This window comes from Corvus brachyrhynchos, unplaced genomic scaffold (assembly GCF_000691975.1).
Source record: "Corvus brachyrhynchos isolate BGI_N302 unplaced genomic scaffold, ASM69197v1 scaffold15, whole genome shotgun sequence".
NCBI lineage: Eukaryota > Metazoa > Chordata > Aves > Passeriformes > Corvidae > Corvus > Corvus brachyrhynchos.
The window spans coordinates 433,244-444,568 of NW_008238349.1; the positions used below are offsets into that span (position 1 = coordinate 433,244).

An 11,325-nucleotide genomic window follows, 5' to 3' on the forward strand; every position below is an offset into this window, starting at 1 on the left:
GGAATGCAGCAAGATTTGCATTTGTTCAGGCAAACGAGCAAAGTTCAAGATGAATCCTTGGACAGGCTCAGCCCCTCCCCTCACACGGCAGGGTGGATGTGCTAAGATCCCAAATAGCCAGGGATCACAGTCCCATTTGGACGGGAGCAGACACTTTGTCCTATGCAAATGGAGCTCTGAAGGTGTTCCCAGGTCAGGGCTGAAGGAAAGGCAGAGGACAGCCTGGCTTTGCAGCCTGCTCCTTCTTCCGCTGAGTGTCACAGCATTGATTCCAGCCTCTGCTCTCGGCTTTTTCCTCTGCAAAATCGCTGAACTTTTACTTTGCAACAGAAGGAATTTCTCCAGCAGATGGGATGGGATGGAAGTGCTGCTGTTGAGCCAGGGCTCTTGGGCAAGTAACAAACATTAGGTAACATTTGCAAAGAAACTGTACTCAGGGACTGTGAAACCAAAACTGCACCCAGGGACTGTGAGACCAAAACTGCACTCAGGGACTGCTGAAACCAAAACTGCACCCAGGGACTGTGAGACCAAAACTGCACTCAGGGACTGCTGAAACCAAAACTGCACCCAGGGACTGTGAGACCAAAACTGCACTCAGGGACTGCTGAAACCAAAACTGCACCCAGGGACTGTGAGACCAAAACTGCACTCAGGGACTGCTGAAACCAAAACTGCACCCAGGGACTGTGAGACCAAAACTGCACTCAGGGACTGCTGAAACCAAAACTGCACCCAGGGACTGTGAGACCAAAACTGCACTCAGGGACTGCTGAAACCAAAACTGCACCCAGGGACTGTGAGACCAAAACTGCACTCAGGGACTGCTGAAACCAAAACTGCACCCAGGGACTGTGAGACCAAAACTGCACTCAGGGACTGCTGAAACCAAAACTGCACCCAGGGACTGTGAGACCAAAACTGCACTCAGGGACTGCTGAAACCAAAACTGCACCCAGGGACTGTGAGACCAAAACTGCACTCAGGGACTGCTGAAACCAAAACTGCACCCGGAGACTGATGAAATCAAGTTCCCCTCCAGGCAAAAGGCCACCCCCAAGCTGGTGCTGGTGTCCCTCTACAGCAGGTTCTTCTCATAGGGGTGAAATTGGCCACATCAGTAAATGCCATTTCTCCTGCTCCCTGCCAGGGTGAGTGTCTGCAGTCAGCTCGAGTCAGGCTGCCAGGTCCTTCCCTCTCACCGTTTGGCCTCCAAGTAATGAAGTTTTAATGAACTCAGGGCTCAGAGTTTTCATAGATCAGTGACATTTTCTATTTGAAAAATATCCCTGCTCAAGCTGTGGAAGGTTTGTGTCCTTCTCCAGAGCTGGGGCAAAAGCTGAGGGCTCCAAGGTTGGATTTCATTAACACATTTCATAATTTGGTGAGAAAATTGGGATTGGTACCTGCAGAGCGGGCGAGGCTTCAGCAAGGCTTCAGCAAGGCATCCCACTTGGCCCAGTGGGATGAAGAGAAATAGGGAATTATTGCCAGGGGAGTGGTCTGGTGTCGGGAGGAATCAGTGAGGGAGGAGGATTTTAGTGTGGCATTTTCCATATCCAGAATCAGAGTGCCAGGATGGGTTGGGGTGGGAGGGACTTTAAAATTCAACTCATCCCACCCGTGCCATGGGCAGGGACACCTCCCACTGTCCCAGGCTGCTCCCAGCCCCAATGTCCAGCCTGGCCTTGGCCACCGCCCGGGAGCCAAAACGCCCCAGCTGCTCTGGGCACCCTGTGCCAGGGCCTGCCCACCCTGCCAGGGAACAATTCCTTCCCAAGATCCCATCCAGCCCTGCCCTCTGGCAGTGGGGAGCCATTCCCTGTGTCCTGTCCCTCCAGCCCTTGTCCCCAGTCTCTCTCCATCTTTCCTGTCAGCTCCTTCAGGCACTGCAAGGCCACAGTGAGGTCACCCTGGAGCTTCTCCTCTCCAGGCTGAACAATCCCAGCTCTCTCAGCCTTTCCTCCCAGCAGAGCTGCTCCATCCCCAGCCTGCTGGGCTCTGTTTGGAAGCCCAACCTTGATTTGCCCCCAGGTGCTGTTCCTGGGATCTCTCTCCAAGCTGAGCTCCAGCAAGGCACTGGGGTGGGGGAGCTGAGCTGCCATGTGACAGTTTATTCAGTTTATTTTAGTGGAACAAGAGCCCTCAAGTGTCACTGAGCTAAATATTTCTCTAATTCATGCAGAACTGAAGTGCAATTAGCAGCCTGATGTCACAGGCCTGGGGCAGAGCTCTCTCCCATGACGTGGCTGTTCCCAGGTGGGAGCTCAGGGCTGGGACGTGGCTGAGCTCTCCTGACTTGGTGACAGTCCCCAGCTGGGTCAGCCTGGGCAGCAGGGAAAGGTTCTTCCCCCAGAGGGTGCTGGGCACTGCCCAGGCTCCCCAGGGAATGGGCACGGCCCCGAGGCTGCCAGAGCTCCAGGAGCGTTGGGACAGCGCTGCCAGGGGTGCCCAGGGTGGGGTTGTTGGGGTGTCTGTGCAGGGCCAGGGCTGGGCTGGGTGATCCCTGGGGTTCCTTTCCAGTTCAGGATATTCTGTGATTCTACATTCAACTCCCCAGAGACTCATGGTCAGATCTGCCATAAAAGATACCCCGAGATAAAAGATAATCCAAAGGCATTCATTTATTATGATACAGCACAGCAAAATCTGATGATTGGGCAGTTCAGATGAGGCAGGGAAGGAAAATCCACAGGACCTGCTCCATCTGCTGTGTCCTCTGTTGTGAGGCACCACTCGAGTTCACCTGTCCCATGTCCTGGTGTAGATGGTGGGATGGAGCAGCTGGTGCTGGGAGGGTTCCCACTGCATTCCCAGTGGGCTCCAGACAATCAGGGTGTCCCATGCAGAGCTCATAAATGTGTTCCCAGTCTGCAGCATCCCTGCTTGTCCCCAGGAGGAGTTTCTCAGGTGAGCTCTTCCCACATCTCACCTGCACTCTGCTGTGGGATCTCCTGAGATGTGTAGATGGTGGGATGGAGCAGCTGGTGCTGGGAGGGTTCCCACTGCATTCCCAGTGGGCTCCAGACAATCAGGGTGTCCCATGCAGAGCTCATAAATGTGTTCCCAGTCTGCAGCATCCCTGCTTGTCCCCAGGAGGAGTTTCTCAGGTGAGCTCTTCCCACATCTCACCTGCACTCTGCTGTGGGATCTCCTGTGCTGGGCTCCGTGCTGGGAGCCAGCTCTGCTCCTGCTTCCCCTGTGTCTCCTGAGCTTTCCTGCAGCAAAAGCTGCTCGTTTACACCAGTGTGGAGGTGCCAGTGCTCCCTCCTCGGTGCAGACTGAGTCAGGCATTAAAATCGCTTTGCTGAAGTTTATTTTTCAGCTCTGACAGCTGATCTGTATTTCCTGCTCTCTCTCAGTTATTGGTAGCTGCCAGGAGCTCACAAATGCCAAGTGAATTGCTGGAGGGGACTTCAGAAGTGATCACCTTGTTTGTACCATGGCAAGGAAAAAAATCATGGGCTCCCAGTACTGGAATAACAGAGCAGATACTCCAGGCTTTAGTTTTGATGTTGTGGTTTTCAGCTGAATTAATCCTGGTTTCAAGCAGTGGCTGAGAGCAAAAGGTGATACGAAAATAATTACAACATGCAAATATAAGAAAAGACAAATCCACATCCCAGCACAAGGTGACAGAGAGGAACAAATTCAAAATACTCAAATCATTTCTGTCCTTCCCTCCCATCCTCTGAGCCTTGGTGCACCAGTACCAATTTTTCACATCCTCTGCTCTGGAACTGCTAAACTGAACTGCAGCAGGGGAGGGGTTTTCCTTTGTGTTTCTGTCTCCAGCTGAATTTGAGATTCACTGACTTCCCTCAGGGCTCTTGACTTGTCAGGAGAGAGATCCATGACAGGCACCAGGGGAGCTCCATTGTCACCTCAGTGTGATTGTGGGAGCCAGGGGCTTTGGGGTCAGATGGGATGGCCTTTAGAGAAACCCTGGTTTCTACAGCCTGGGGGCAAGTTGGAAAAATAGCCCCAAATGTGTTGTTTGTGTGCCTTGGCTGTGCAGCTGCTGGGGGCACTGGGACACACTGGTGGTGGCACTTCCATCTCCTCTCTGTCAGCTCCTGGGCCCCGTTAGCAACGTCAGGAGCTTCTGGCATTTCAAATTTGTTATTTCTTCCTTCTCCTGAGAAAGTGCCAGTTTGACAAATCATGACCTTTCCCTGCACAGATGAATTTCTCCTGCTTTAGGTGAATTTCTCACTGTGAAAAAAAAAAGGTCTTTTTAATATTTCATGTCTTGCAAATGCGAAGGTGCCAGTCCTGAGGTCCTGGGGTATTCCAGACCATGAGATGTCAGCTCAGATGTAAAAACTAAGAAAATGGGGAGGAAAGGGGCAATTAGTTATTTCCAATGCTTGCCTTTGGGGCAGCCACTCCAGGGGCTGGAGTCCTTCCTGGGAAGTGGCTGAACATCACTTGCTGAGGGAAGTAGAGAATAAAAACTTTGGGTTTTTTTCTCTTTTCCCTTTTGCTTTAGAGGGTGGGCAGGCCCTGGCACAGGGTGCCCAGAGCAGCTGTGGCTGCCCCTGGATCCCTGGCAGTGCCCAAGGCCAGGTTGAGCTTGGAGCAATGTGGGACAGTGGAAGGTTTCCCATGGCAGGGATAAGCTTTGAGGTCCATCCCAACTCATTCTGGGATTCCATGAGTCTGTCTTGGCTCTGTCTGGTGCTGCACAGCAGGGTTAGAAGCTTTCATTGCTGCCTCATTGTCACTGGTTTTTGTTCACCACTGTCAGCAGTGCCAAGGAAGACTCAAGTCCCCCACAGCAGCTCTGGGTCTGCCTTGTAAAGCCTTTGTTAATGATTGTGCAGTTCAGGAGCAGGTCTCACCTTCTAATCCACTTCTCCCGGCGTTCTCAAAACATTTGTAGCTGTTAAGTAAAAAAATGGGTTTCCTTTGGCTGAGGGCTTTCAGAAGACAGCAGCAGCAGCGCCCATTCATTCACTGCACTCGGGTTTCTGCTGCCTCATCCCACTCAGGAGCAGCTCAAAGGTCATTTCTGGGGGCAGGGATCCTGCAGCAGCCTGTGAAAAATGGGGAGGAGGCCAAGGGTCGGGCTCAATCTGCTTGGTGAAGCAGACAGGGGAGGTTATTTTTGCAAGGCCTTGGCTTCCCCTCACTCCATAATCCCCCCGTGCTGCCAGGTTTGTCATTACTGCCACCGCTGCTGTCTGTGCAGCTGTGCGCCCCCTGGTGGCGCTGGAGCCTCACCTGGCACACAGAGAGCTGCCCCCACATCCTCGCTGCTGCCTGGAGCAGGAATTCCAGCATTCCCAGACCCAGCAGCCACTGCCCCTGAGGGTCCCCCTGGAGTGCAGACCCCCTGCCCTCCCCTGGTGGAGGAGCATCTTGTGGGGCAAAGACTGAAGGATTTTTTCCCTTGGAATATCTGGAGTTTTGGCACAGCCCACACAGTGACCGGCCCCCAAACCCCCTTGTTGTGTTCCTGTTGACTGAGCAAAGGGGGAATAGGTCAGCCTGAAATCCCGGGCCTGCAGTGGGACGCACAGACATCCCCACAGAGCAGGTTTTACTTCAGCCCACTGCTGGATTTACCCAGGGACAGGGATCCAGGAGAACTCCAGGTCTGTGCGGGAGGCAGAAGATGGTCGGTGCCAAATGGGAATTCCCAGCTTTAGCCCCAGCTAAAAGTGAGGAGTTTGCTTCCCCAGAGGCACCCCCAGGCCTGGCATGGGAGGTCAGGATGGAGCAACCCTTGTTAGCGATTCCCTTTGATTAGGATCAGCCCTAGGCTCTAAACCCAGGCTGCAGAAATTGTTGGGGCCTGTTAATTTGTGCTGCAGCCTCAGAGCATTCTCTAAATGAAAAATAAACCAAACCACCACTTCTCTGTGGTTTACTAAACTATTCCAAGTTAATTGAGTGGGGCCAGGATTGATATCCCTGCTGTGTTTGCCGTGGTGGTGGGGCCTGTCAGGGGCCCTATTTCTCTTATCCCAGTTTAAGAACCATTAGATCCCAGCTGGGAAGTGGAGAGGCACAGCCAAAGACCCAGTCCCCTGCTTAAATCATCGCTCCTGAGTTAGTCTGGGTCTGGTAAAGGATGGGACCAGCCTCACCAGGGGGTGAGACCAGCAGAAGGAATTACATCTCCAGCAGGGAATTACATCTGCAGCAGGAAATTACATCTCCAGGTTAATTTTTGGATGGAAAAGGGTTTCTTTGCAGCCCATCTCCAGCAGCATTTCCCATCCCCAGAGCCAAATGTGTCGCCATGGGTTCCTGTCAGGCACCTGGAGGCCTCACCAGCCCTGTCCCAGCAGTCACGGAGCCAGCAGCTTTAAGGGATGCTCTAAATCCACACTGAGTATTATGGAATATCCTTAGTGGGAAGGGACCCCCAAGGATCATCGAGTTCAACTCCTGGCCCTGCACAGGACAGCCACAAAATCCCCTCCTGTCCCTGGCAGCAGAGGAGGGTGTTTGGAGCCCTGCCCAGAGCAGTTTGTAACCCACAGACCCCAGTGCCTCTGGTAGAGCCAGGGGAATCCCAGGGATATTCCTTGAAGATCCTTGGTGGGCTGTGGGGTGTGTGAAGGGACCCACAGGGACACCTCCCACTGTCCCAGGCTGCTCCAAGCCCCAATGTCCAGCCTGGCCTTGGGCACTGCCGGGGATCCGGGGGCAGCCCCAGCTGCTCTGGGCACCCTGTGCCAGGGCCTGCACACCCTCCCAGGGAACAATTCCTTCCCAATATCCCATCCATTGCCACCCTCTGGCACTGGGAAGCCACTCCCTGTGTCCTGTCCCTCCAGCCCTTGTCCCAAGTGTCTCTCCATCTTCCTTGTCGGCTCCTTCAGGTCCTGGAAGGCCACAATGAGGTCACCCCAAATCTTCTCTTCTTCAGGCTGAACAATCCCAGTTCTCCCAGCCTTTCCTCCCAGGAGAGCTGCTCCATCCCTCTAAGTAACAATGATAATAATAATAATAATAATAAATAAATAAATAACAATAATAAAGTAACAATACTAATAATAACAATAACAAAAACAAAGTAAGTAACAATAAGAATATAATGTTACAACAACAACAACAATACTAATAGTGGTAATAACAACAATGACAATAACAACAATAATAGTAATAATAAAGGCAATACATTTCTCCACACAAGTACATCCACACGTGTGCACAAAGCCCAGCTGCTCTGCAGACTCCGGGCACTTTTGGGGTCACACCCCTGTTCTGGCAGCGTGGGCAGAGCCCCTCTAAACTGCTCTGGGGGTGTTGAGGGCACGCAAAAGGTCTGAGGGCAAAACAAAAGCCTTGTCTGTCACTCAGAGATTGTCAGGGGCTGCCCCAAACGAGAAATCAGTGAAACAGGGACGTGGTGGTGCTTTGGGATGTGGTTAGTGCTGGGATTGGGGTCAGTGCAGATGTGGTGCTTTGGGATGTGGTTAGTGCTGGGATTGGGGTCAGTGCAGATGTGGTGCTTTGGGATGTGGTTAGTGCTGGGATTGGGGTCAGTGCAGATGTGGTGCTTTGGGATGTGGTTAGTGCTGGGATTGGGGTCAGTGCAGGTGTGGTGCTTTGGGCCAGGGTTAGTGCTGGGATTGGGGTCAGACCTGTGGTTGGACTCAAGGATATTGTCCAGCCTAAATGATTCCCTGAAGCTTTTGGGGTTGCAGAATTAATTTTCAGAACATGAGGCAAAATCCTGCTCCACCTGGAGCCCTCAACAGCCCCAGCCGACCTTTCCAGGTGGTTTTTGTGGGAAACCTGGGTCTAAGAGCTCCCCCAGCTAAACCCTCCCTGCCAGAGCAGCCTGTCCCACCTCTTGTTGAGCAAAGTGGCTTTAAAAGGCCTTGTGGGTCCCCAGCGTGGCCCTGCTCCTGTCACTGCAGGGTCCCCCGGCCTCACCCACCCGCAGGATTGCAGGGAGGAGCCTCCCACTCTTTTGTTTAAAGCAGAGCTGCCATGAAGTGGAATGAAACGATCAGAAGCGCTATTCCAGCATTTAAGTCCTTCAAGGAACAAGCCCTTCCCACTGGGCTGCTCCTGCATGGAGCAGAGGAGCCCAGGCCAGGCAGGGGACAGAAGTATCTGGGAATGGGGCTCTGCAGGCAAGACAGACACAAACCTGGGAAACTTGGATTAGGGAGGCTCAAGGAACTGGTAGGGATTCATTCCCTGCATGAATTTTAAGTCAAGAAGGACTGGATTGGATCAGGTCCACTTTTCCTTCTGGGTGTCTCATGGGACAACATCCTCCAGCTGCAGGGGTCCCTTGGAGCTGCAGTGCCCGGTTCCTGGTGCTCTCCACAGTTCCCACTCCCAGCAGCACCTGGAGTCTGAGCCTCAGTTTGTGTTCCACTGCTTCCAGCGAATTGCTCCAAGTCTCACGAGCAGCTCCATTGATTTCTCCTAATTATAAATCCTATAGAAAATTTCCAGCTTGCCACAGTCCCTGTTTTCCTCTCTGTGGAGTCAATAAAAGTTAAGAGTTGCTCCCTGGTTGCTGTCATTAGCACAATAAAACCCGGCGTAATTGAAAAGTGAATCAGGGAAATTGCCGGGTTGGAGAGCAGGGATAATAGGAATTATTTGAGAGCCCAAGCAGAGCCTGTCCCTGTCTGCCCCGAGCTGGAGCCATCCTGGACACGCTGCCAGGGTGACACAGAGCTCAGGGGGACGGGTGTCCTGCAAGGAGCAAAGCAGGAGCAAGGACCGGGCTCCTGCCAAGAGACCAAAAATCACTGCATAAATTCACAGCTTCACAGAATGTTCTGAGTGAATTGGAAGGGACCCCAAAGATCACTGAGTCCAACTCCTATGAGCCAACGAGGGTGGTTTTGAATCCCATCTGAGATTGTTCCACTTCCTAAAAGACACAAATGACAACAAAACAATAACAAAAGATAATTTCTCTCTCTATTAGCATAACATTTAAAAGCCAGAGCTGGAGATGCAGCAGCAGCTGAGGATTTGTCAAGAGAACAATTCCTTCCCTCCAGACAGATTTTAACTGGTACTGAAGACCCCAAACCCCTCAAGTCATGAATGCTGGCACCATTTGAAGATGAGCTGATCCCACAGTTGTGTTTGTGCTCCAGCTTGGAGCAGAGGCAGGAGCACAGAAGGCTCTACTAAAAGTGTTTAGTGGCAATGCTGGGAGAGGGAGAGCAGCAAAGGCTCTGAGGGGCTGAGAGAGCTGGGGCTCTGCAGCCTGGGCAGGAGGAGGTTCTGTGGAGACCTCAGAGGGAGGGCAGAGAGGGACCCTGCATCAGGAACTGGAGGGACAGGACACAGGGAATGGCTTCCCACTGCCAGAGGGTGGCAATGGATGGGATATGGGGAAGGAATTGTTCCCTGGGAGGGTGGGCAGGCCCTGGCACAGGGTGCCCAGAGCAGCTGGGGCTGCCCCTGGATCCCTGGCAGTGCCCAAGGCCAGGCTGGACATTGGGGCTTGGAGCAGCCTGGGACAGTGGGAGGTGTCCCTGCCCTTGGCAGGGGTGGCACTGGATGGGCTTTGAGGTCCTTCCCACCCCACCAGTTCTGGGATTCCCATCACCTCGGAGCTGCTCAGCCTGAGGTTTTCTTTCCTCACCACTGCGCATTGCACAGACGCAAAATCATTGATCCTGCAAGGGGTTAAGGAAGAAAACTGAGTGCCCTTTGCTTCATCTGGGCCCTGCAATATTCACACATATCCCTGTGTGTGAGGCAGATCTGCACACACCCACCTGCTTTTATCCAGCATGCACAGAAACACCGATTCCTCCAACTCCCTTCACTCATTCCCTGCACCAACCCCAACCCTGTTGCAGGGAATGGGCTGGGAAGTGGAGAGCAGGGACCAAAGACCAAGTTCCTGGGTCTGTCCAGCTGAAAAGCATTTCTGTGAACAGCAGGGCTGCTGGGTTTGGTGTTTCTGCTGCCCTTGTTCCTCTGGGACTCAGCTAAAAATAGCGAGCACCCCATTGTCACCGGGGGCTCCTTGGTGCCCCGCTCAAAGCTGGGCTGCAGATCCCCCTGGGATTTAATCACCAATTCCCACCCTGCTTTGTCGTGCACAAACAAATCTCACCAGCCCTGCTCTGCTGTCTGTAGTGTTGGAAAGGGAGCAGCTGTGCTCTTCACATCCTGTTCCAGACAAAAAGCGTTTCTCCTGGCAACTGAAGGTGTGGAAGTCCGGGAGAATTCCTCTGGTTGCCTCGCAGCAGCGCTGGGGGTGTTGCTGGAGGTGTGCAGGGGGCAGTGAAGCTGCCCAGGGGTCCCAGCTCTCCTGGGTGGCTTCCCGCAGTGCTGATTGCATGGAGGTAGATCCAAGGATTTCCCACCCAGCACCCCACCCTGCATTCCTTTGGAGTCTTCATCCTGGGAAACTCCAACCTGAAACTGAGCCCCAGCACCTTCCTGACTCCGTCCATTTGGCAAACCCGTAATTCCATCCCCGTGCTCACTTCCCACCTGCAGGAGCAGCCCCTCAGCACCTGCTGACCCCATTCCACCTCATCAGGGCTGATGTTCCACCTCTGCTGGAATTCTCTTCCCGTTCCTGGCTCAGGGACAATTCTCTGAGGCCAGTACAAATGTGGGGTCTGCTGTAGTTTGTGGGTTTGGTTTTGCTTCCCTCAGGGAATCAGAATCACAGAAAGGCCTGGGGTTGGAGGGACCTCAAAGCCCACCCAGTGCCACCCCTGCCATGGGCAGGGACACCTCCCACTGTCCCAGGCTGCTCCCAGCCCCAATGTCCAGCCTGGCCTTGGGCACTGCCAGGGATCCAGGGGCAGCCCCAGCTGCTCTGGGCACCCTGTGCCAGGGCCTGCCCACCCTCCCAGGGAACAATTCCTTCCCAATATCCCATCCCGCCCTGCCCTTAGGCACTGGGGAGCCATTCCCTGTGTCCTGTCCTGCCTGGTTTGTCCTGCTCTCCTCAGGCTGGGGAAGGAATGGGAATTTCCTGCTCCAGCCCCACTCTCCCAGGGCAGAAGAAGCTGTGAGTTGGCACCACCCTCCCTCCACTGGGGCATTGAGCTGGAGGGGTTTGGCCTTTCTGGGTGTCCTGAGGGTGGGTGGTGCCTCAGAGGGGGTGGAGGAGCCCTGGAGAGCCCTGATTGCTGTGCACAAACCCTTTTGGGGCTGTGAGGCCTCAGTTCGAGGGCCTGGACAGAGGAGGAGCACCTGCAGCACACAGAAACTCTCATCATGACTTGGAATGTTTCAGTCCTTCTTGACTAAACTCAGAGAGGCTCCTCTGCTCCCCTGGCCCTGCACAGCAGCCAGGGTGAGTGTCCTCTCTGCTGCACCATTAGCAGGGATTAATTAATACCACAAACTGCACATGTG

At 53.6% G+C, this 11,325-nt stretch overlaps 1 protein-coding gene across 1 annotated transcript in view; it reads left to right on the forward strand.

Annotated features, from left to right (window-relative positions):
* Positions 1-11,325, forward strand: part of CALN1 (calneuron 1) — a 109,088-nt gene that overhangs the window by 84,033 nt on the left and 13,730 nt on the right. The gene's annotated exons all lie outside the window — the stretch shown is intronic.